The 25,267-nt window shown below is 44.2% G+C and overlaps 1 protein-coding gene across 3 annotated transcripts in view; it reads left to right on the plus strand.

Moving 5' to 3' along the window:
- spock3 (SPARC (osteonectin), cwcv and kazal like domains proteoglycan 3) overlaps nt 1-25,267 on the plus strand; it is a 565,624-nt gene that overhangs the window by 335,802 nt on the left and 204,555 nt on the right. The window lies entirely within an intron of this gene.

Consider the following 25,267-nt stretch of genomic DNA (forward strand, 5'->3'; position numbering starts at 1 on the left):
CTTCACTTACCTTGGCTAGCTTTGTGAAGTTATTAAACTTCTTTGTGCATTCTGTGGCAATTCGTGGGGTGATGGAGGTGCCGTCGCTGGGGTCTATTTTTGTCTTCACCACCTTGGGTGGTATCTGGCAGAGCAAATCGTCTGCCCATTACAGAACCTGTCCAATCTTCATTCTTTTGAAATCAATGGAATGAAAATCAGGCGGGTTCTGTAAATGAGTGGGTGATCAGCTCCTCCAAGTTACTGCCCAGACGATGAAGGTGAAAGTTTACCCCACTGCCCCTGTCATCCCCATCCATAAAGTCTGGGCTACCCTCTTATGGAGCTTCTTGCCATTAGTCCCTTGGAGTACTTCTCCTCTAGACCTTAATTTTGCTGGAAGAACATCCACCGAACCATTGTAAATCTGGGAGCTCTTCCTGTTGCTACTCCAGACCCCTGGAGGCTGCTGCTTCCTGACTTACTGTTGCTCCCTAGCAAAAAAACTTATGCCTCTTTAATCAGCTGCAACATTTTAAATGTCAGTACAGGATTGAATTTGCCTCCCTCCCAGGGCAGTAAACTGATAGGCAGCGATATTACTGACACAAACCTGCCCCAAATACATAATTAGTTCCAGTCCAGGAAAGTTCAGTGTGCTACATGGGCGGCAGCAGTCCCACTCTGCTGCTAACTCACCAATGGGAGTGTAATCCAGCACATTGCCTTATCCAAGGACAGCGGAGACATAACTGTCAGTTGTGATGCTATCATTTATAATGCGCAAATTGGAGTTCCTATTTATTCAGCAAGATAATGGCACAAATGAATTATTAACGATTGCTTAATTGGTCTTTACATAATTAATTGTGCCCAGCTTTATGACCATTGCAGGTTTCCTCCCATCAGTTTTGCTATAAATTTGGTTAAATCAGGCTTTTTACAATCTTTGTGAACCGCGTAAAATTTACAATTCTTCCCAGATCGTATTGTTATCTAATGCACTGCATCTCCTCCTCAAATTATTTTAATGGATTTTATTATCTGTAGATTTTCACATTGCTAATTTCCATGCTAGTCTACTTATAATCAATATGTAGTCCATTAGGTGTTTTACAGTCCTTGGCTATGTTGTTACTGCAAGAGGGGGAAGATTTCCATTTGTTATTTATAGCAGAATTGTAAATGCATACAAAAAGGCGGGAAATTGGGATTAAAAAGCTAGAGCTATCATGACTAACAAAAGCAGTGGAGCAGGCTACACAGACTGAATGGACATTTTCTGCTTCTACATTCTTACAAAGAACACATTATGGGTTTTTGCATAAGTAGTGAACAGTGGAAATCTTGTCCTATAGTTTATTGCATGTAATTAGTAAAAGAGAAACTGAGAATTTTAGATTTCCCCATCAGGAATAATTATATCCAGATTAAAGTATCAAATAAATTAGCTTCAGATAAATTACCAGAAACCAACTTTTGCCTCAAATTCTTCATTTGTTTCTTCTATTTCTTTTGCATTTTTTACTTGGCGACATCATCAAGTTGCATTTCAACATTTTTCTCATGATTTCATTGGGAATTTAGTGATATTTAGGGATAACTGGACAAAGATTGAGTGAATAGTGAAAAAGTGAGTAAGATTTATGTCCTGGAAGACCTGAATGTTGGCAGGGAATGGATTGAAGCAGCAGAGTTTGAACCGGAAGGGATGAGAAAAGGAACCTGAAGGAGACTGCATAGAAGAAGAGGAACCAGAAACCCAACAAAGGCTGGAAAAGAAAATACTCCTGAACAGCTTAGCTTGTTTAGAAGCCTTATTCCAGGGTTATTCATAAGAAGAATAGTTTGCATTTTGGAAGAGCTTGGAATCTGGGAAATAAAATGAAGGTAAGTGATCTGTAGCTTCGCAGCCAATGAAGTACTTTTGAAGGGTAGTCACTGTTCTAATGTAGAGAAAATTGACATCCAACTTGAGAGTAGCAAAGTTCCACAAACAGCATGACCAGATAATCTATTTTAATAATGTTGATTGAGGGAGAAATGTTGGCCAGGACACTGAGATAACTTCTCTGCTCTTCTTTGAATAGTTCCACAGGAATTTTTATACCCACCTGAACAGGCAGATGGAGTCCTGGTTTAATGTCTCATCCGAAAGAGAGCACCTCCAACAATGCAGCATTCCTTCACTGCTGCATTGAAGTATCAGCCTAGATTAGGTGCTCAAGTTCTGGAGTGAGACTTAACCCACGATCTTCTGATTCAGCGTGAGAATGCTACCACTGTAGAGGGAAGTTAGTAAGTAGGGCTGTACTATTGCTTACTTTGTGTTGACATTAGAGAAGTATCATGCTACAAAATGAAGTTCCAATTCTGATTTCAAGTTCTACGATTTTGGGATTGATGCCTTCAAACATAGCCTGGTTTCTAGGTCCTTCCTCTGTTTATTTCTCAATTCTTTAATCTCATTGTTTAAGGAGATACCCTATTGGTCCTGTCGTCCACCAAGGCCCCAGATGCCCTGTTGCTCTCGCCGCTCCGTGATCAGCTCGCACTTCCAGTAACTTACAAGGCAAAAACATTTTGAGCTGAAGGGTGCAGGAACAAGTCTAACTAACGGCATGCCGTGAAATGCCCTACTCCAGCAAATTCTGGGCCAATGTGTTTTACTTCAGGGCTACTACAATTTGAGCAAGTAATGTAGTGATCAGTTAGATTTGTAGGTACATTTGTCTGCTTGTGGTTGCTAAGTATTGGCACTAGAACATTTCTCCACTTTTGGCAACAAGTATCAGGTCAGGTATTACACAGGCCAAATGCAAAATAATGCTCCCTCTACAATGCATCACCAAGATCTTTAATTCCAACCTTATACGACCACCCCCAATAACACAAGTCCAAATGTTTTTGCAATCTTAAACCAGTTACTCTCAGTGATATTGCCAGTTTATTCCAAATTTATGGAAAAACTATGGGCCCCGATATTAGCGTATTGATCGAGTAACCGCCCAATAAAATCTGTCCGTTCCCCATGCGATCGCGGGTCAATTGGAGCCACTTAACGTAGCTTCCGGGTTTGCCGTCCGCAAGCTGTGCAGCGGGCGGACTGCGCTCCCGCATCACAGGCTGTCAGCTGGAGGAGCTCTATTTAAAGGGCTAGTCCTCCAATGGCTGTTCCTGGAGCAAACACGCACATAGCACAATGGAGCAGCAGAGGGGAAAGGCTGCTCCTAGATTCAGTGATGCCTCACTCCAGGTGCTTCTGGATGGGGTGAGGAGGAGGAGGGATGTCTTCTACCCGGCGGACGGGAGGAAGTGGCCTGCCTCTGCAAGCAAGAAGGCCTGGCGTGAGGTGACAGAGGAGGTCACCAGCAGCAGCAACATCTCCCGCACTTGGATCCAGTGTAGGAAACACTTCAATGACCTAACTAGGTCAGCCAAAGTGAGTACACTTACTCATTCTCCTACATTCCATCTTCCACAAGACCGCCTCCGCCCCCCAATTCATTCTGCACTGCCAACACTACTCTATCACATCACTCCTCACACCCACTTAAAGCTCATCCTCAACCTACCTAAACTTCCTCAGCACTTCTTCACCTCCCCATTCGTCACCCCACCACTACCACTCAACCCAATCCTCATACAATGTCATGGCTCTGTCTCATACTCACCCTCTGATGCATCTCTTTCATGGTCAGCTGCACCCAAACCAATGCATTCATCGGTTGGCCATGTTACCAGCTGTGATCCTGCCTAATATTGCCTTTAACAGGGCCTTCAGCAACCGCTGTGACAGCGGAGGGCGATTCCTCAGAGGACCTGCCGGCCTCTGAGGGTACATCTGAGCGAGCTATCCACCAGTGCAGATACACATACCTCGGTGAGTCCCCGTCCTCAGTTAGTTGGAGTCGCACATGGTGAATTAACACACACATGTAAGCACGAGCAGACACTGGTGGCAGGGGCAGCTGTGGAGAGTCCTTGTCGGTGGGAGCACTCCTCTCCAGGCTCTGCTCAGCTGGTCACAGATGCTGAACCCTGGGGACCATCCTTTAAAAGTAGAATGATCGAGGGGCAGCAGCACATTTGTGAGGTGCTGGAACAGGTGCCACACGCACTCTCCACAATAGTGCAGAGGATGAGGAGTCTAACTCCTGCATGAGTGGAATGGTGGCACAGGTATGGGAGGGAATCTGGAGACATTGTCACAGGGACGTGAGGGCATCTCTGACATACTGTCGTGGGTAAGTGCAGGGATGTCTGCGATGGAGGAAGGCTAGCCTCCATTGAGCTTCAAGCACGGCCCACAAATGAGTCCATTCAGGCCCGGACAACAGCCGTTCAGACTCAGGATGAACAACATTCTGCCGCCTTAAACAGGCAAGCAAATACACTAGCACTGGCCTTACAAGGCTTCACACATGTCCTCCAAACTGCCGTCCAGCAGAGTGGTAGGAGTGGTGTGGGCCTGGCCCATGGGAGGGATGATGGCAAAAGGGGAAATGGAAGTGGGGACGCCACTCAAAGCACTCCCACGTCTCACCCATTGCCTCCCTCTCAACCAGTACCCGCAATGCTGCCTCCTCTCCAGGTGGCCGAGTCTGGCCCTGCACTGGTGCAGGTGGAGCAGTCTTTGGAGGGGCCCCTCACGGGCACCAAAACCCAGAGGGCCTAGGCCCAAAGCATCTAATCGGCCAGGGCATGAACAAGAACAACCTGCCACTACCTCTGCTACAGCCACAGGGGATGCACCATGTAGAAGTAGTTGGAAGCGAAAGGCGAAGGATTTGTAAGCACGAAGAAGAGGCACAAGGGTGTTTGACGTTTGGTCATGTGTTTTATTTATATTTGCTTTTTGTTAAACTCATATTAAATATTATTATTGCCACCACATCTTGGCCATTCTTGACTGGCTTCTGTAATAAGGCCCTTTCATGAGGTTCAACATGAACGCCCACACTTGATGCCATCCATTGGATCACTGTACTGTGGGTGTATGTATCATTGCAGGACTGTTTTGTGCGGGGGGTGGTGGGGCTGGTGTGGGCGCTGCTATATCCAGGTGGTGTGAGAACTGGACTCTTCACACTGTCTGATGTTAGGAGAACCGTTCACATATCAGTGACTCCCTGGCCTCACGAGCACACAGGTGAGCCGCTGTTCTGCCCATGGGTTGCTCTTGCTCCTCCTCCTCAATATGGAAGGCAGATGTGGATGGGGCCTCCTCAAGCGGCACCCCACTCTGTTGTGCCTGTTGTGCAGGGCACAACACACGACTATAATGCATCCCACTCTTTCTGGTGGGTATTGAAGCGCTCCCCCAGAACGATCAAGGCACCTAAAGCGCATCTTGAGCAGCCCTCTAGCATGCTCAATTTTAGACCTGGTAGCGATGTGGCTGTCGTTATTTCGACGCTGTTGCTTAGTGATGGGGTTCCTCAGAGGTGTCATGAGCCATGTGTGCAGGGGGTATCCCTTGTCCCCGAGGTGCCAGCCCTTACGGGTGTTCAGTGCGTGGAAGAGGGGCGGGATGTTGGATTCCTGGAGGACGAAGGAATCGTGGCAACTGCCAGGGTATCTGACACACACGTGAAGGAATCTCTTGCGGTGGTCACAAACGAGCTGAGTGTTGATGGAGTGAAAGCCCTTCTTGTTGATGAACAGTCCTGGCTCGTGTGGAGATGTTCGTATTGCTATATGGGTGCAATCGATTACACAGGTGATTACCTGTGGGAAGCCAGCCACAGTGTGGAATCCCACTGCCCTCTCCGTCTGGCTGAGGTCACTTGTGTGCAGACGACTGAGAGGCCCCGGTGATGTCCCCGGTGGCATTCTGGAATGATCTGGAGGCAAAGAAGTTGAGGGCAGTGGTGACTTTGACAGCGACAGGTAAGGAGATGCTGCTCGGCCCAGCCGAGAGCAGCTCGGCATGAAGGAAGCTGCAGATGTCTGCGATTACCTGGCGACTGACTCTGAGCCTCCATATGCAGTGCTCCTCAGAGAGGTCCAGGAAGCTGAGCCTTGGTCTGAAGACCCTGTGGCGAGGGTAGTGCCTCCTGCGACGGCGCTCTCTCTGTTGTTGCCCTCCGTGCTCTTGTGCAGGTGTCTGTGGTGCAGCACTGTGTTGTGGAGCTCCATGTGGCGGAGGTGGACGCCATGCCTGGCAAGGCTGGTGTTGTTGCTCGTCCTTGGATGTAGTGGTGAATGCAGCCATGGCACCCCCCATCCTGAGTTGAGGGGGTCCGCAACGTGGTTAAATATGTTTGAATGCCAGAGTTTTGGGTGGAAAGTAAGAATTTTGAGTGAAAACACAAAGGTCTTCCAGCCAAAACTTTGTTTGAAGTGACAGAGTGCCCTGCTGCAATAAATGACGTTTTCTCCCCACCTGTCAAATAAACATTTGCATCTCCCACTGGCTGCTGGCTGAAACACGTCTGTTGCAACAGGGAGTGTTTCCCACAGCACGGGAAACATGCTGAGGATGCTTCAAAATCGCACCCGTGCCAAAATGTCGAGTCAATCAAGTATTTCAAGTACTTCAACTAGCTGACAAACTATGCAAAGTATCACCCTGCCGGCTTTACTTGCCGGTTGGACTTCCACATTCGGGAGGCACACCGCAGCCGGATGCGTCACTGGGGCACCCGGAAGTCGGCGGGTTGGAGCCGAGCTCCAAATCCACTCGGGATTTCAGCGATTTTTGGAGCCCCAATGCACCCTCTCCTTCACCCGAAAATTGAACCCATGGTCATTTTTGTGCTGTAGAAACGCACTGGATTAAATTGACAATTTTTATTTTATGTCCAGTTTTTGCAGCTGACATAGATGAGAATTTAATCTCATCATTCTGTGCTGGATTCAAATCCAGAAGCTGGAAATGAAAGGAGGTTGTATGTGTTAGGCTTAGCTCAGAGTCTAGACAGTTGTGAGTTCATGCCTCACTCCAGTAATAAACTAGGCTGGCACTTCAGTGCAATACTGAGGGAGTGCTTTACTTTGGTGCCACCTTTCAGATGAGATGTTAAACCAAGAGAGTCTGCCCGCTTAGGTGGACGTAAAAGATTCCATGACGCGATTCAAAGAAGAGCAGTGTCCTGGCCGACATTTATCCCTCAGCCAGGACCACTAAAACAGGTTACCTGGTCATTTATCTCATTGCTGTTTGTAGACCTAGCTGTTTGCAAATTGGCTGCTGCATTTGCCTACATTATTACATTTCAAGGTTACTTAATTGACTGTGAAGCTCATTAGTACGTTTGTGAGGATGTGAAAAGTGCTACGTAAGTGCAAATTCTTTCTTTGCCAAATCTCAATAGATTCTACTACTATTAAATTCCCATTTGTCAGCTCAGCAGTGACAATGGGACCGAAGTCTTAATAGATAAAATTATTTTAATAACTTTACTGGTGTATTTGTTGTGTCTGTAGTTGAGGACTATGAACCTTCAGCTATATTCCAGTGATAATTTGGTTATCTGGATTCTGCTAAATGGTTCCCAAAGGTACCCAAGTTATCTATAATAGAATAACTTTCAGTACTGATTATCGGGCTTTCTGCTAGGAATTTTGCACATGGAGGTATTATGGTAATTAATGAGCATAGTTAACAATCATCCTTCCAAATCAACCTTCTGTAAAATAGGTCTGATAGGTATGCTTTTGGATGAAATTCATTGGTCCAAGATATTTGCATTTGAAATTTTGCACAGATCATGGTGAGTAGGAAATCCTTATGATCAGTTATAATTAAGCAAATACTGCAGAATTAGAAAAGTAACGATTGTCCGGTATGTGAGTGGGGTTGTGCAGGGCTTAGGAATGGTGTGGTCATAGGATTTCGTAACAAAAAGGTTTGACAAATTAAGTACAACTAAATCCTGTTACAAGTGCTTGTTACCTTTCAAAAATACATATTTCTGAATTTGTATACAAAGAAACAACTTGCATTTATATAGTGGCTTATCATATCCTCATGACATCTCAAAACATTTTACAACCAGTGTGTTCTTTCTGAAATGTAGTCACTTGTTTTGTAAAGAAGATCCTTTCATGAGCACCTTTTATGACTTCAAGACATCCCAAAGTGCTGCACAGCCAATGAAATACATTTGAGGTGTAGTCACTGAAGTAATGTCGGGAAATGTGGCAGCCAATTTAGGTAAATGTATCAGCCAATTTGTGTAGAGCAAAGTCCCACAAACAGCAAATGAATGAATAACTAGTTCATCTGTTTCTCGTGGGGGTAAATGTTTGTTTTCACCTCCTGGATGGTTATCTGGTGGAGCGGATTGCCCACCCATTGTAATGGAATGAAAATTGGGTAGGTTCTACAATGGACAAGCACTCTACCCCTCCAGATTACCGCCCAGGCGGATGAAGATTCATGCTATGGTGTTGGCTGAGGAAAGAATGATGGTCGGACACTAGAAGAACTCCCATCTCTTCTTCGAATAGTGACATGGGATGTTTTACACACACCTGAGCAGGCAGGCAGTGCCTTGGTTTGACATCTCGTCTGAAAGACAATAACATCAATTTTTATTGTGGGTGGTTTTTGGGGGAATCAGGCCACCAGGCTGATGTAGTAAGTCTGAGGCCCTCACCATTTTGATGGATGGGCCTCATTCACATTTCATTGACAGGCTAAACACACATTTCCAACTATAATGGGTAGCCTGCCTAATTGAAGACTAGTAACTCCAGCAGGCCCAGCAACCATTTAAAGAGTGAATGCATATCTTACAGCAAGGTGTCATTTGACTTTGTGATGCTTCTCAAAGATTTCTGGAGAATAAGATGTTGTAGACAAGAGCACTTTGATTCTCAGTCACTGCAGTGGAGTTACTTGTGGAGCAGGTGAGACCATACAGGTCCTGTTCCCCTCGGATGGCAGGAAAGTGTCCAAGTAGATATTGCAGCAGGCCTGGAAGGAGGTTAACAGGCAATGTCAACGCCTGCAGCATAACCCCAGGATACGGGTTCAGTGCCAGAAGCGCTTCAATGACCTGACCTGGACAACAAGGGTAAGAATTATGTCTTCCTATCTCTCTTTCTCTGCATTAGACAAGGCCACAGCAATTCCTCCCCTCACCCATCACTCCAAATACTTCCCTTTCCTGCTCCACGTGCTTCTCTACCAATCACAAGGGACATTGTAGCAACTCTCCTCTTTCCAAACGCACACTTCACTTGTTGCTGCTGCCCTCACAACAGGCACTAATAGCATTCTGCTTGTACTTGGTATTAATTGGTGAACATTTTACCCTTCTGCTGACTGCTTTCACATGGAGCCACTTTCTTGCACATAAGCACCTCCCCATCCAGATGGCAACTTGCTGCTTCTCCCTCTCAGCATGCACACCATAGGAAGCTGCTTCACACATCTGCACAACTCTTTACAACAACCAGACACTAACTCACTCTCTTGCTTTCTTCAGGAGAAGCTGACTCATAAGAACTGGGAGAGGACCATAACCGGGGAGCATCAGCCTCCATCCAGGCTCTCAACCAGATGGAGAAGGAAGCAATGGACATCATTGCAGCAGGCAGATTCAAGAGTGTTGGTGATGGCAAGACCGGAGGCCATTGTTATGGGGGTGTCTGTCCACTATTTGTACCTTTTCTTCGAGCAATCAGACATTCAGGCAGTGTGGCAGTCTAGTGCTGCACAGTGCTGCCAGTCATCTGCTATTGCCTAGCCTTTCCATGCCTTGCTGACCCTTTTCCTTCTCTTTTTCTAGCTCCATGTGAAGACCTAGTACCTGCAGAACATGATATGGAGGGCGACAAACCTCCAGAAGAAGCACCAGCATTCTTTCCATTCCTCTCAAGCACCAGCACAGAAATCAGCACCCTGGTTGGTATAGATAGTGAATTAAAGAGGTCTGACCTGGTGGATCACAGAGCACAAGTGAGCAGGAGCTAATTGAAAAGACAGCCCAGGAGACGGCTCGCTGGAGGGCAAGCTCAGTTCCTAGCTCTGCTGAGGAAGGCAGAGATGCCTACTGTAAAGGCCCAGCTTTCAAAAGAAAACTTCTTTCTACACCCCTGAAATTGTATGAAATATTGGAAAGCCTGCCTGGGAACTGTCGCACCATGTCTGAAAGTATGGAGGAGCGCACTTCGAGCTTGTGTGTTGTTCTGTTGTAAGGCATCAATAGTCTGCAGTCTCTAGTATGCCATGCAGCAGGCGGTCACCTCTATGGATGCTGCAGCCAAGCCCTCAGACCAGGAGTCTGTGTCACCAACTCTTACAGCTTTGATTGAAGCTCAAACTGGTGCCATTCAGGAGCTGAATTGCATCACCTCCACCACCTTTGAAAGACTTGGGAAATGCATGGATAGGGGTTTAAACCATGTCGCTGATCTCCTACAGCCCACTCTCCCACAAATCATTGGGAATGATTAGCCACAGCCCCATGGGACTGGCAGTGGCGAATGGAAGTGGCACATGTTGCCCTCTCTGAAAATGACAACTCATCTGCTCTCTCACCAACCCTTCAATCAATGCCGACCTTGGAGCCAGAAGCCAGCTGGGCCAGACTGCCCTGGCAGCAACCAAGATGCTGCAATTTGCAACCAAGCCCTCTGAGGCCTGAACTCCTAGAGGTCATCGACCACGAGCATCTCAACAGCCCTCATCTGAGCATCAGTAGCCTTCCACCACCTATATTGAAGCCACTATGGCAGCAAATCCAACAGCCCTTTCTTACTGACTGCTGCTGTCCATGGGCAATGTTATAAAATCATTGACTTTGGCAAAGAGGGGATCAGTGATCAGAGAGCATTGATGCAGGCATGGACTGCAGACTGACTGCTGTCATCTGCTGCAGCCTAAGAGGACCAGGTGAACAAATTATGTGCCATAGACACTTTGACTGCTATGGACAATGCATAGCCAGATGGGAGAGTGGATTCCAGGTTATGTTGTAAGAGGTTGCTCAGGTCTGTGACAACCACTGTGGAGAGCGTAGCCTTCTGATGCTCTGCTCCTTGGAAAAGAGGAGATAACTGATTCTGGGTCTACAGGTAAGAATGCCTGCGAGCAGCCCTCCTCATGTGTGGTCCCCTCAGACCCCCAGCTGCAACCCTTTGAGGTTTCCTGACCTGCTGCGACTCCTCTTCCTCCAACTACAGTAGAGTGGCCTGAACAACTCTCGTCTTGAGCCCAGGGCTTGAAGGTTTAGAAGCAGAAGAAAAGTGAATATCAGTGAATTCCAATGGAAAGACTTGTTAAGAAATCCAGCCAGCTGAATTGCACATAGATACCAGTGATCTGAGTATTTGCTGGTGATGCCCTTTAAATAGCGCTCCCAATTGCCGTTACATACCTGTACAGTCCAGTAGTACTGGGCTGGTCCAGCACTATGTGCTACTTCTGCTTTTGCCAGTGAAAATGGTGTTGGGTCCTTTTCACATCATAGGATTTAAATAATTTAACAAGGTTCCCGTCTGCTTCAGGTGCGCACCCTGGCCACCTTAATGAAGACCCCGAACAAAATGATGGCAGGTGGGATCGCAGTAGTAAGTGCAGCACTGCGATTTTCAGGCCACTACTATTGGGCGGAGTGAGTTAGAATTGGCCCTAATATGTCCGACAATTTAGTACTCCCTCAGTTCTGGGGTTTTGGCCTTGAATATAAGCTCAACCCCTGTAATGAGGCTTGAAACCACAACCTTATGACTCAAAGGCAAGAGTGGTGCATCATAGCCAAGTTGACAAAGTTCTGGCATATGGGGAAAGGGCAGGAAAGTGGAGTTGAGGTAGAAGATCTTATTGAATGGTGGAGCAGGCTCGAGGGGCCGTATAACATACTCCTGCTCCTATTTCTTATTGCAGTTAATAGGCTAATTCCACAACTAATACCAGAGAAAATGACTTGGCATTAGTGCATGCACTTGTGTAACTGTGTTCCTTGCACAACTTAGGCCTTACGTAGGAAGCATAATGAAAGGTGGTCCTCTGAATTCAGAGCATGTAGCCCTTAAAGGGCTGCAGATCAGAATTAAAGTCATGCAGCCTCTTAAAAATAAATGGTTGCATGTAAGGGTAGAAAAGTGTTGAAGCCCTTTTCAAGGCTCAAAAAGGGTCACAATTGTTTTCAACCTTTGGAAAGGCTGTATGGAGGAGAGTGGGAAGGACTTACATTCAAGGTCGAAAGGACCGACAAAACAATGTGTACACACAAAACAGAGCTAGCTGAGACAGTTATCTTGGATCATTGGCAGGTAGGTATGCCAAGGTCTACAGAAAATTTGATATTTTTAAAATCTCCTAAAACAATTCACAACTCACCGGAATGTCAGTTAATTTTCAGTACCAGAGATGTTGATTGGCAGTCATTAACACTTATCATGTCATTAAAGGGCACTTACACTTGTAATTACTTGCCCTAAATATCTGTAGCAAATTTAGTTCATATCTACTTTGCAAATACAGCAACTTCACAACATTCAATGCATTTCAATGGTGAGGCAGACAGCAAAGCTAACGGCGGAGTGGCGCAACTTGGACAGTAACGTTTGGATATTCGCATTTAACCGTGCATCTGTTCCTTGCATGAAGTTGCTGTACCATTTACGCATAAATAACGATGAACGCCATTAGCCTTATCGTTATTTTGACAGCAGAATCTGGCCTAGTGTATATTAATAAAAGCTATAAAAACATTAACAAGAACAAAATCTTGCAAATGTTATTTAAGAACTGCTTCACCCATTAAGCTCCCTTACTCCCACACCAAATAGGCACACAAAGTAAAAGAACTAAACCCAGCACAAATTCACCTGAATTATGCTCAGTGTGCATTTACATATTTTTGCATTAAATCTGTATCCTTAATGAGGCTCATTCAGGGAATAGTCGCAAGCACTTAAGCTCAGTCAAAATAAAATTGTGTGGAATTGTACAGCAGAAAGAAATTGGTACATTCTCTGCTCTCGTAATTCAGTGCTCCTCCTACACCTCCTCTCCCAGCATATTGGGCCATGAAATGGTTAAAACTTTAAGCTATTATCTCGACCAGACTTACAGCCCCGTATAAGCTGGCACTCTTCTTCCTCCGCAGTTCAAATTGGAACTGCTTCCCCCCTCAGTTCCAACCTGGCACGCTATCCACTCCTCAGCCAACATTCTCCTTCCCCACTCCCTGTCAGTTAACACTGGCACACTTCTTCCTCCCTCACTCTCACTCAATTTCTGCCCCTTCGCTCTCCCCTTCGTTGCTATCCATTTTCTATTCCCCCCCCCACTTCCCTCAGAACCTGAGGGTTGCGGCAGCTTGAAATCAACCCAAGCACTGCTTACTGCAGGCTAGAACTCCTGTTCTTGAAAGAGAATTCCCACCTACAGTATGCAGAGGCTGGATCCATTTCCATCAACTGTAGGAGTGGCATTGACGAGAGAGGAGATCAGTCCCTGCTGATTTGTGGAAAAGGCCTCAAGAACGCTGACTATTGGTGTGAAACATTTATGCAGATTAAATTCATGGGTGAACTTTGACATGTCCATTCTAAATATACTATACAAAATACAAGCATTGTGAGTAGAAATTTCCAGTTTGTAAAATACAATATGTAGTATTATGATTACATTCAGGGGATGGAGAGAAATGGAGAATCCTGTTTTCAGTTAGTGGGTTGAGTGTGCAATTGATTGCTTTAAGAAGTTTTCTGAATACATGTGCCTTCAGTTCTGCTTGATGGAATGCTAAATCTGCTTGATGGAATGCTAAATCTATTTAAAAACCAATATCACAGTCTCTGTTCTATTCTGGAATACAAATGTTGCATATATAATTTCTCTAAATTTTAATTGTTCTAAATTCATAAATTCTAGCAAGATGAAACTTGAACGGTTTATTTGTTATGCTAATTAGGACAACACAGTACATTTTCCTTAAGTAAAATTAAAGAAAATCCAAAAATATTCATAAATACATAAAGAGCAAGAGGATATCTAAGGAAAGAATAGGGCCTATTAGAGACCAAATAGTGTGGAGGCGGAAGATGTGAGTATAGTTCTTAATGAATACTTTGTGTCTGTCTTCACAAAAGAGGGGGACGATGCAGAGATTGTAGTTGAGGAGGGGTGTGAAATATTGGATGGGATAAACATAGTAAGAGAGGAAGTATAAAGGGGATTTACATCTTTGAAAGTAAATAAATCGCCAGGCCTGGATGAAATGTATCCCAGGCTGTTAAGAGAAGTAAGGGAGGAAATAGTGGAGGCTCTGACCATCATTTTGCAATACTCCCTGGCTACAGGCATGGTGCCGAAGGATTGGAGGACTGCTAATGTTGTACCGTTGTTTAAAAAGGGAGAAAGAGATAGACCGAGTAATTGTAGGCCAGTCAGTCTAACCTCGGTGGTGGGCAAATTATTGGAATTGATTCTGTGGGACAGATAACCATAAATCATCATTTAGAAAGGCACGGGTTAATCAAGGACAGTCAACGTGGATTTGTTACGGGAAGGTTGTGTCTGACTAACTTGATTGAATTTTTTGAGCAGGTAACAAGGAGGGTCCATGAGGGTAACGCCTTTGATGTAGTGTACGTGGATTTTAGCAAGGCTTTTGACATGGTCCCATGTGGCAGACTGGTCAAAAAAATAAAAGCCCATGGGATCCAAGGTAAAGTGGCAAGTTGGATCCAAAATTGGCTCAGTGGCAGGACGCAAAGGGTAATAATTTGACGGGTGTTTTTGCGGCTGGAAGACTGTTTCCAGTGGGGTCCCGCAAGGCTCAGTACTAGGTCCCTTGCTTTTTGTGGTATGTATTAATGATTTGGACTTGTATGTGGGGGCTTGATCAAGAAGTTTGCAGATGATACAAAAATTGGCCATGCGGTTGATAGTGAGGAGGAAAGCTGTAGACTGCAGGAAGATATCAATGAACTGGTCAGGTGGGCAGAAAAGTGGCAAATGGAATTCAATCCAGAGAAGTGTGAGTTAATGCATTTGGGGAGGGCAAACAAGGTAAGGGAGTGCACAATAAATGGGAGGATACTGAGAGGTGTAGAGGAACAAAGGGACCTTGGAGTGCATGTCCACAGATTCCTGAAGGTAGCAGGACAGGTGGATAAGGTAGTTAAAAAGGCATACGGGATACTTTCCTTTATTAACCGAGGCATAGAATATAAGAACAGGCAGGTTATGCTGGAACTGTATAAAACATTAGTTAGGCCACAGCTTGAGTACTGTGTACAGTTCTGGTCACCACATTACAGGAAAGATGTGATTGCACTAGAGTGGGTACAGAGGAGATTTACGAGGATGTTGCCAGGGCTGGAGAATTTTAGCTATGAGTAAAGATTGGATAGGCTGGGGTTATTTTCTTTGGAACAAAGGAGGCTGAGCGGAAATTTAATTGAGGTAAATAATATTATGCCAGGACTAGATAGATTGGATAGGGAGGACCTATTTCCCTTAGCAGAGGTGTCCGTGACCAGAGGGCATAGATTTAAAGTAATTGGTAGAAGGATTAGAGGGGAGCTGAGGAGAAATGTTTTCACCCAGAGGATGGTAGGGGTCTGGAACTCACCGCCTGAAAGGGTGGTAGAGGCAGAAACCTTTAGCTCATTTAAAAAGTACTTAGATGTGCACTGGAAGTACATTAACCTACAGGGCTACGGACCAAGTACTCGAAAGTGGGATTAAGCTGGATAGTTCTTTTTTGGCTGGCATGGACACGCTGGGTTGAATGGCCTCCTTCTGTGCCGTAACTTTCTACGATTCTATGATATGTATATGGTAATTAGATATAACTTACATCTGGATTAAATACAAATTAGCTATTCCTCTATAAGTCACAAATCAAAATCAGATATTTTCTAAAGCTTTGAGGGCACAGTTTTATGTTAAAGGGGATAACATATTACTGCATTATCCTACTAGACCTAATACAATTATCAGTTGGGTGAATCCCTATAACTCATTTACTATAAATGCCTATACACAGGCAAATTACTGTTTTATAATCATTTAATTAACAAACTCATTGAATAGTAACTATTTAGAGACCCTGAAATTTTGGTGGGGTTCTCCTGGTCTCCTGCCTTAACTCTGAAGGGAGTTACATGGAACCCCATAAGGGACAGTTTACCCCCTTCCCCTGGAGGTTTCCCTGGAGGCAGGCGACCAGGAGAACCCGCGTGGAATTTTCAGGCCAGAATGTTTATTAAATCATTTTCAACCAGTTCTCAAACAACTACTTATTTTTCCAGTCAGAAAACTACTGTTTCCACTTTTTCATGGAAGATGCACAATAGGAAATATTAAACACCCATTTTATTCTATGAATGACTTGTTAAGGTTGTCTGCAAATGTTGGCTTAGCTGAATATCCAGAACTACCTCATCATCACATATTCTGCACATTCAACATGTGTAAGTTCCACAGAACGTGTGCCCCATCAAAGGTATGCATCTTCAGGAGAAGAAGGGGGTGGGGGGAAGTACTGATAATGAATACTTATTTTACAATCCTTCCCCTCCCACTTAGGGGACAGTTATAGAATCATAGAAGGTTACAGCACGGAAGGAGGCCATTCGGCCCATCAAGTCTGCGATGGCTGTATGCTTGAGCAATCCAGCTAGGCCCACTGCCCCGTCCTATCCCCGTAGCCCTGCACATTTTTTCATTTCAAGTACTTATCCAGTTCCCTTTTGAAGGCCATGATTGAATCTGCCTCCACCATTCCCTTGGGCAGTGCATTCCAGATCCTAACCACTCACTGTATTAAAAAGTTTTTCCTCATATTACCTTTGGTTCTTTTGCCAATCACCTTAAATCTATGCCCTCTGGTTCTTGACCCTTCCGCCAATCGGAATAGTTTCTCTCTATCCACTCTCTCTAGACCCTTCATGATTTTGAATACCTCTATCAAATCTCCTCTCAACCTTCTCTGTTCCAAGGAGAACAATCCCTCCTTCTCCAGTCTATCCATGTCATTTAAGTCCCTCATCCCTGGAATCATTCCAGTAAATCTCCTCTGCACCCCCTCTAAGGCCTTCACGTCCTTCTTAAAGTGCAGTGCCCAGAACTGGACACAATTCACTCCAGTTGTGGCCAACCCAGTGTTTTATAAAGGTTCATCATGACTTCCTTCCTTTTGTACTCTGTGCCTCTATTTATAAAGCCCAGGACCCCGTATGCTTTTTTAACCGCTTTCTCAACCTGCCCTGTCACCTTCAATGATCTTCAGTCTTTCAACTACCGGCAACCAGTTTCTCGCCTGAAGAGCAGGCGACTGGCAGCCGAAAAATCTGGTGAGGGCCTTGTGCATCCATTTTCCCAGCTGAATCATCTTTCAGACAGCCTTTAAATTGGCGCTCAGCACTCCTGCCCAAAACAGGCTTTTTGTTTGAAGATTTTTGTGGATAAATTGTTGAATGGAATTATTCCATTATTTTATCAGCTTCACTGAGCTTAGTAAAAAGTTTTGTTTTCATCCACAACTTGCGTTAACCATTTGTGAATTTGGAAATATAATTTTGCAACAATTAATATAGTTTTTTATTTTGGTTCTGCGTCACAGGTTTGTAAAAATCAGTCTCCATAGTCAAAATATAGAGATTTATTTCCATCAGGATTATGAGCTTGATAAAATGAAAGAGCAATTTGACTTTTATAGTGTGATATTATCATTCCTGTTTTAAGTGTTCAGTAAGTATTGTAAGGGAATATAATCTATATATGTTGAAGACTGCTGACAACATCTAACTAGTAGGTAAGTGGATGGTGTACTCATCAAACTTAGATGTGGAATATCATTGAATTGTAAAAAGTGCTGCAGCATCACAAAGATATAGGCCCGATATTTATGGGGAGGCGAGGAGGGAGCGGGCCAGCGGCCGGGAAACCCAGAAATACCGGCAAGGCAAATTTGGCAGAACCTCATTCAAATGTTATTCCTCCGTTACTTGCCCGGCAGCCGGCCAGATTGAAAGCTGGCCTGCTGACGGCTGGGAAAGTCTGCTGTAGAAGGTAGCAGCCGAGGACTGCTGGGGACGGTCCCGGGCAATCGAGAAGATGTTGGTGGGGTGGGGGGTGGGGGGGCTCGGGGCTCGGAGCGTGGCAGCAAGGAGGGAGGGAGGGAGAGATCCGGGGGGATAGATAGAGATCGCAGGGCAGCATTTTGCTATTTTACACAAGCTTTGTTTAGAATAACTGTTGTCTTTTTAGATGAAATACAATAATTACTTTATCCTTCTCAAGCATACAAAATGTAACTTCTACTCCTGCCAACTTTCTCAAATAATCAGCCTTGCAACATGAGATGCAATTTAAAGCACCAGAATGTTGGTCTCAGTGCTTGGAAAAGCGCTAGTGCAACAGAAACATGATTTAATGGGGCATCCAGGCCACTGCTTCTCGTGTACCAGATGATGAGTGGCTACCTAATTCAGCTTTCACACCATGCTTGTGGCTGGTGCTGAGCCAACTATTAGAGTTGTCTTCGATTGAAAACTGTAGCCATTTTTCTTCCTAACAGTCACTAGGAACATAGTTCGGATATCAATTGTACCCTTAAATCAGACTGATGGATACCAAAAATAAATAATCCATCTTCCTGTTTAATTTTCCCCATGAGCACATATTAACTGTTGTTATGCCACATAACCAAGTAATCGTGCTGATGTTTTTATTTTTAAGAAATAGTTTCCCTGAAACCACAATTGTTAAAAGAATTGATCAGTTTTTTTCTGTCATGCATTAGCTGGACTTAAAGTTTGTGTGGAAAGGTGTTTGACAAGCTAGTACAAAGAGATACTTTGTATATTATATTGTATATTGCGTACAGTGAAACCTGTACAAACGGACAACCCCCATTAAACGGGCACCTGCAAAAAACGGACACTTATTGACAGTCCCAAATAACTTACATTGTAATAGACCTAAGCAGCACCTTGAAACCAGACACTCGCAAATTACGAACTACGGACAGCTTCAATGCACCATCTGTTTATAACAACATGGGACATGCAGGTAAAAGAAACTGCTTTTGTGGAATGGAGATCTCTTTACCAAGCATCCATACTGGCAGAGAAACCGCTCTATCTGTCCTGTGAGGAAAGATTGAGTAGAATGGGCTTATACTCTCTGGAGTTTAGAAGAATGGGAGGTGATCTCATTGAAACATATAAGATTCTAAGAGGCTTGTCAGGGTAGATGATGAGAGGATGTTTCCCCTGGCTGGAGAATCTAGAACTAGGGGACGTAGTCTCAGGATAAGGGGTCGGACATTTAGGACTGAGTTGCGGAGGAATTTCTTCACTCAGAGGGTCGTGACTATTTGGAATTCTCCGCCCAGAGGGCTGTGGATGCTCAGTCATTGAGTATATTCGAGGCTGAGAGCGATAATTTTTTGGACTCTAAGGGAATCAAGGGATATGGGGATCGGGCAGGAAAGTGAAGTTGAGGTCAAAGATCAACCATAATCTTAATGAATGGCAGAGCAGGCTCGAGAAGCCATATGGCCTACTCCTAATCCTATTTCTTATGTTTCTTATCTCGGATTGAATGCTTGCCTGGCTCTATCCCAGGGATAGAACGGTTTCTCTGCCACTATGGATGCTGGCTAAAGAACTCCCCACTCCACAAAAGCCAGGACTTGAACCGGGCAACATCACATCTCACTCCACCAGTAGGTCAGGTACTGATGAGCTGCTAACAGCCCCCTACTCACCCCCGAGCACTTCAAACATTAGCACTGCAGCAGAGGGAGGTGGTCTCGGAAAGGGATCTGCAGGACATTAATCCCCCTCAATTTGGCTGGGATCTCACAGGCACTCCGGCCCTACAGCAGCCACTTCGCCCTGTGCAGGCTGCCAACGTAGCAGATCCCAGGATCAGACCACCCCTCCCTCAATGGAAAAGGAACCCGGGATGGCAATGAACGCGGAAACCCAACAAACAGAAAGTGAACAAATCACAGTTAGTTAGTTACCACAGCTCTACCTCTCTAAGGCCCTTGAATGTTTTTCTGGGGTTTCTTTAATGTGTTCTCACTTCCTAGATCTGTGGCCACCTGTCCCAAAATTTCCTGTGTGAATCCCTCTTATCAGATTTCCTCCCCTTTCACAGCACTGAAATAGACCTAATCAAAGTTAAGAACAACATTCTCTGTAACTGTGACTGTGACTATGGTGCTTTATCTCTAGTTAACCTTTTTGACATCACTGCAGCTTTTGACACAATCAATCACATGATCCTCCTCCAACGCTCCTCCTCCATTGTCCAGCTTTGTGAGACTGCTCTTGCCTGGTTCCACTCTTAGCTATCTGATCATATCCAGAGTATCTCTAGCAATGGCTTCTTGTCCCACCACTGCACTTTCACCTTAGGAGTCCCCCAAGGATCCATCCTTGGCCCCCTCCTCTTCCTCGTCAATATGCTGCTCTTGGTGACATCATCCAAATCCCATGGGATCAGCTTCCACATGTATGCCAATGACACCCAGCTCCGCCTCTTCTAGTTCTCTTGATCCCTCCACTGTGCTGTACGGTTGCTTGTCAAAACCAGACTTGGATGACCCATAACTTCTTTCAGCTAAACATTGGGAAGACTGAAACCATCATCTTTGGCCCCTACCACCTTTGTCACTGACTCCATCCTCTCTCTTGTCACTGCCTCAGTCTGAACCAAACTGTTCACAATCTTGGTGTCTTGTTTGACCCTGAGCTCAGCTTCTGACCTGCTATCATTGCCATCACAAAGACTTCCTACTTCTACCTCTGTTAATGTCGGCCACCTGTTCCCTTGCCTCCGTCCCTCCCTCAGACCATTTGCCATTGAAACTCATACTTGCCTTTGTCAGCAACAGACTTGATTACTCCAAAGAATTAGTGGCCAGCCTCCCGTCCTCCACCCTTCATAAACCAGCTTTTACAAAACTCTGCTGCCCGTATCCTACCCCACACCAAGTCCTGCTTGCTCATCACCTTTATCCCTGCTAACCAAGATTGGCTCTCGGACCCCCTAAGACCTTAAATTTAAAATTCTCATCCTTGTGTTTAAATCCCCCCACAGCCTCAGCCCTCTGTATCTCTGTAACTTCCTCCAGTCCTGCAAGCTCCCCCAACTCACGATTCTTCTGATTCTGGCCTCGTGTGCTTCTCGCCGATCCATGCATTTCCCACGCTGATGGTCATGCCTTCATCTCTATAGGTTCCACTGCTTAGAATTCTCTCCATAAACCTCTCCATCTTCCCACTTCCTTCTCCTTTAAGACCCTCCTTTATACCCACCTGCTTTAAAAAATTTTCATCACTCCTCCTAAACTCATCTTCTTTGTCTCAGTATCCTCTGTGAAGCACCTTGGAACATTTTTCCACATTAAAGATGCTATATAAACGCAAATCATTCTTATCAAAACCAAATAAAATATGTTTTCTCAAAGTTGGCAGACACCTCACTGGGAAACTCTTGATCTGTGAAAATAAACAAATAAATTGCTTTATTCTCACCTGTTAACCATAAGCTATTATGCCAAGGTTCACAAGGACTATTGCATGTGGAACATAGGAACAGGAGTAGGCCATTCAGCCCCTCGAGTCTGTTCTGCTATTCGATTGCTCTGAAAGCCACATTTTTAACCTGAAGCATCCCTCACTACCATTACTTGTTCACCTGTTCAACAGTCTTGATCTCATTCTCTTAGAAATCCTTCCTACTTATCATTTACTGTTAAACATACAAGTTTCAATATTGCTGCTATGATTTCATTTCATACCACATAAACTTTGCTCAGCCTTGTTCATTATGAAACCAAGTTAGACCTTCGCCTCAAGTTCTCTATCGATCCCTGCTAGTTTTGATTACATGATGCAAACCCTTTTCTGATACCTGTTTGCTTCTTTCCTCATTCTGTAATATGCCTGCCCACACATATAAATTAAAGATATTCAAGTCCAACTTCAAAGACTTGAGCACAAAACTTAAGCTGACACTCCAGTACTGAAGCATTGTCAGAGGTGTCATCTTTTGGATGAAACGTTAAACTGAGGTTGACGTAAAAGATCCCATGGCACTATTTTGAAGACAACCAAGGGAGTTATCCCCGGAATCCAGGCCAATATTTATCCCTCAACCAATATCACTTAAAAAAAACAGATGATCTGGTCATTATCACATTGCTCTTTGTGAGACCTTGCTGTGTGCAAATCGACTGCCGCATTTCACGTTACCTACGTTACAACAGTGACTACACTTCAAAAAGTAATTCATTGACTCTAAAGCACTTTGGGACATCCTGAGATCGTGAAAGGTGCTATATAAATGCAAGGACTTTCTTTCTTTATATTGTTGATGAGGAAAAATCCCATTTCATATGCTGTATTTGTGATGTATCTGGAAAACCCAGGGCTGATTTTAACCCACTTGTCATTCCTTCTGGCTTCGGGCAGGCGTCAGGGCAGGCAAATGAGGCCCAGGAGTTAAAATCTCCTGGAGTTTTGGACGATTCGCCTCCCGCTTCAGCCTCCGCACCTCCAATTCTCGTCCTGTGTTAAAATTGCGCCATTATACTTTTGATAAATCATCAGTAACATAAATAAATGGTGAAAAGACAGATAATCCTGAAATATCTCATTTTTAAATACATTTAATATTTGTAGCATCCAGTGATGTCACATAAATAGGTGAGTGACATTCTACTTCACCTTTGAACACCTTCAAGATATTTGTCTTCACTAACAGGAAGCTTATTTGAAGCAGTGGCTCCATACCAAAACTCAAGTCTCTCTCAACGTCTTGAACATTCCCAGCAAACTCTTTGCACAGTGTGTTACAGTGAGGAAATTTTACTATTTTAGGCTTTTTTTCCCTCCAAACATATATCTTTAAATTATTCCAGCGGCCTAATCCACTCAACTCCATTTGATGCAGCTGCTTTTGAACTTGTTAAAAATGAAGCATTTGAAGGAATTAACATTGACGTTTCAATCCTCTGAGTTCTCAGAACAGCTGCACATATGTCTGAACTAGTTGAAATTTATGCTAATGCTGGAGAAGTTCTTCATTTGATTAAATAGGTTTGAGATTGCCTCTTGAAAGGTAAATCTATAATTTTCATAGAGAAATCTAAAGCTTATATAGTTATCTTGGATATGACATTATTAATACATAAATTAAAAATGGAGACAGTGTACTTTTTCTAGTTTGAAATAAAATCATCAGCTCATTATCCATTTTAATCCCCAGCGATGTTAAAAACAGGGGATTTTGTTGGGGTGCTTGTCTGTCTTATGCCCACTGTCTTCTCACCCCTATTACCTAAAATGTTTCTTCAAATCTTAACTAAATTTCAAAAATATGCCGTAATTCGATACGCTAGTCCTGATTTTAACCTTGGTGCGGAGTGCAATGTGTGGGGCCAGACCAGAGCGGGAGGGAAGTGCCCACGACGGCACCAGAGTGAGGCAACGGCAATTGTAACTACTGAGCCTCATTTAAATGTCGCCATTTGTGATTCCTGCTCGAAGCCGGCTGATGTGGACGTCGGCGAGTGGGAGCAGGATTTCGGGCAGTAGGAGGCTGCCACCGGGGACCCAAGGGTATGATCCCCGGCACTAATTAAAATTGAGTTGAAAATAGGTCACCTTGGAACTGTCGTGTTGCGTTGAAATATTTTTAAGAAGTGAAATTTCAGCTCAGTTGCTTAAAAACTCAGTTTTGCATTCAGTTTTCCATAAAATTTGACAACTGGTACCTTCTCATCATCCAATGGGTGCCTTTTGAAAGTGGGCCTTGCTGAGAACTATTGAGGCATCAAGTTGTGCATCTGTAAATATTCTATAGTTGAATGTTAATTTTAAATATTTGAAATTCTCAGTAATATATTTAAGGACTTAGCTCATCAGATATTTTGTTTCTTTCAGTATCAGATCATCAGAAAAATCATACCTGTATATTTTTATGCAGCCACAAGTATGATAAAATATTTAATTACTAGTTAGTCTTCTGCGGCATTGCTCAAAGCTAATCCAAGACTGGGATCTGATGTTTCTGATGTTTACCTTGTCTCACTTCAGCCTGAACACCACAACAACTCACCTTTCACTGTAACACAGCAAACTTACTGAAGTAATGTATCACATGACTGACACAAGGTAAAAATATTATATGCCTAACTGATAATGAAAGATATAGGGGCCAGAAATTCACAGGGCTGACATTCCAGCAATAAGTGCCAGAATGTGCCCACCAGTGACCACTGCTCCTGACCCCTCCAGAGTATGCAGGGTCAGAGGGAGGTCATCTTATTTAGATATTGCCACCAGGCGCCTGCGCCGCTATGGGTACATCTTGAGCAGCATCATAGTGAGTAAGAGGAAATAATGGCAGAGACCCTCTGCTTCAGGGGACCCTGGCAGGCCCAGAAGCCTTGTGGTCAGGTCCTATTGGCCCCCTTATAAAGGGATTCAATTACTTAAATTTGTCAGGTTGAGTCATGCAAAAGAGATGTGTATTAAAACCTGTATGTTGAGCATTCAGTGTTCATGCATACAGGTGAAATAGATACACGGAAGTCTACTTATGTTAGTTACGTTTCCTTCAATGAAATAAAACCTAATTCTTTTCGATTTCTCTTTGGCAAAGAGTTCAAGTGATAGATCTAAAATGTACAATATCATTTTTGACTCAGTGTTTGAAATTGGTATCCATTACCAGATTAAAAACAAAAATTTTGACAAATGTTGGATTGAGCATTGGTGGTTATGAGACTGTCGTATATGAGTACCAGACCAAAAAAAACTTGCATTTATATAATGCCTCTCGTATCCTCAGGACATCCCAAAACTTCACAGCCAATGAAGTGCTGTTGAAATGTAGGGAAACATGGCAGCCAATTTGTGCACAGCAAGGTTTCACAAACAGCGAAGAGATAAATGACCAGATAAATGTTGGCCAGGACATCAAAAGAACACCCTTGTTCTCTTTTGAATTGTGCCATGGGACCTTTCATATCCACTTGAGAGGTTTAATGGCTCATCTGATAGATGCCACCACCAACAGCGTAGCACTCCCTCAGTGCTGCACTAGGGAGTTAGCCTAGATTATGTGCTGCAGTCACTGGTATTGGATTGGTCCTGAACCAAAGGCCTTCTGTCTCAAAGGCGAGAGAGCTACCACTGAAGCAAGCTAATACAGGGATAGCTTTCCAACTTTGTGCTGCTGGTGGGGAGTCAACCCTGCAGGAGACACATCAGAAATTCTGGTGCATGCTACGCATGATTTAACAAGCATGTAAATTAATTGTCAGAAAATTATGCAGTGCAATTC

This window comes from Heptranchias perlo, chromosome 1 (genome assembly GCF_035084215.1).
Source record: "Heptranchias perlo isolate sHepPer1 chromosome 1, sHepPer1.hap1, whole genome shotgun sequence".
In the NCBI taxonomy this organism is placed as follows: domain Eukaryota; kingdom Metazoa; phylum Chordata; class Chondrichthyes; order Hexanchiformes; family Hexanchidae; genus Heptranchias; species Heptranchias perlo.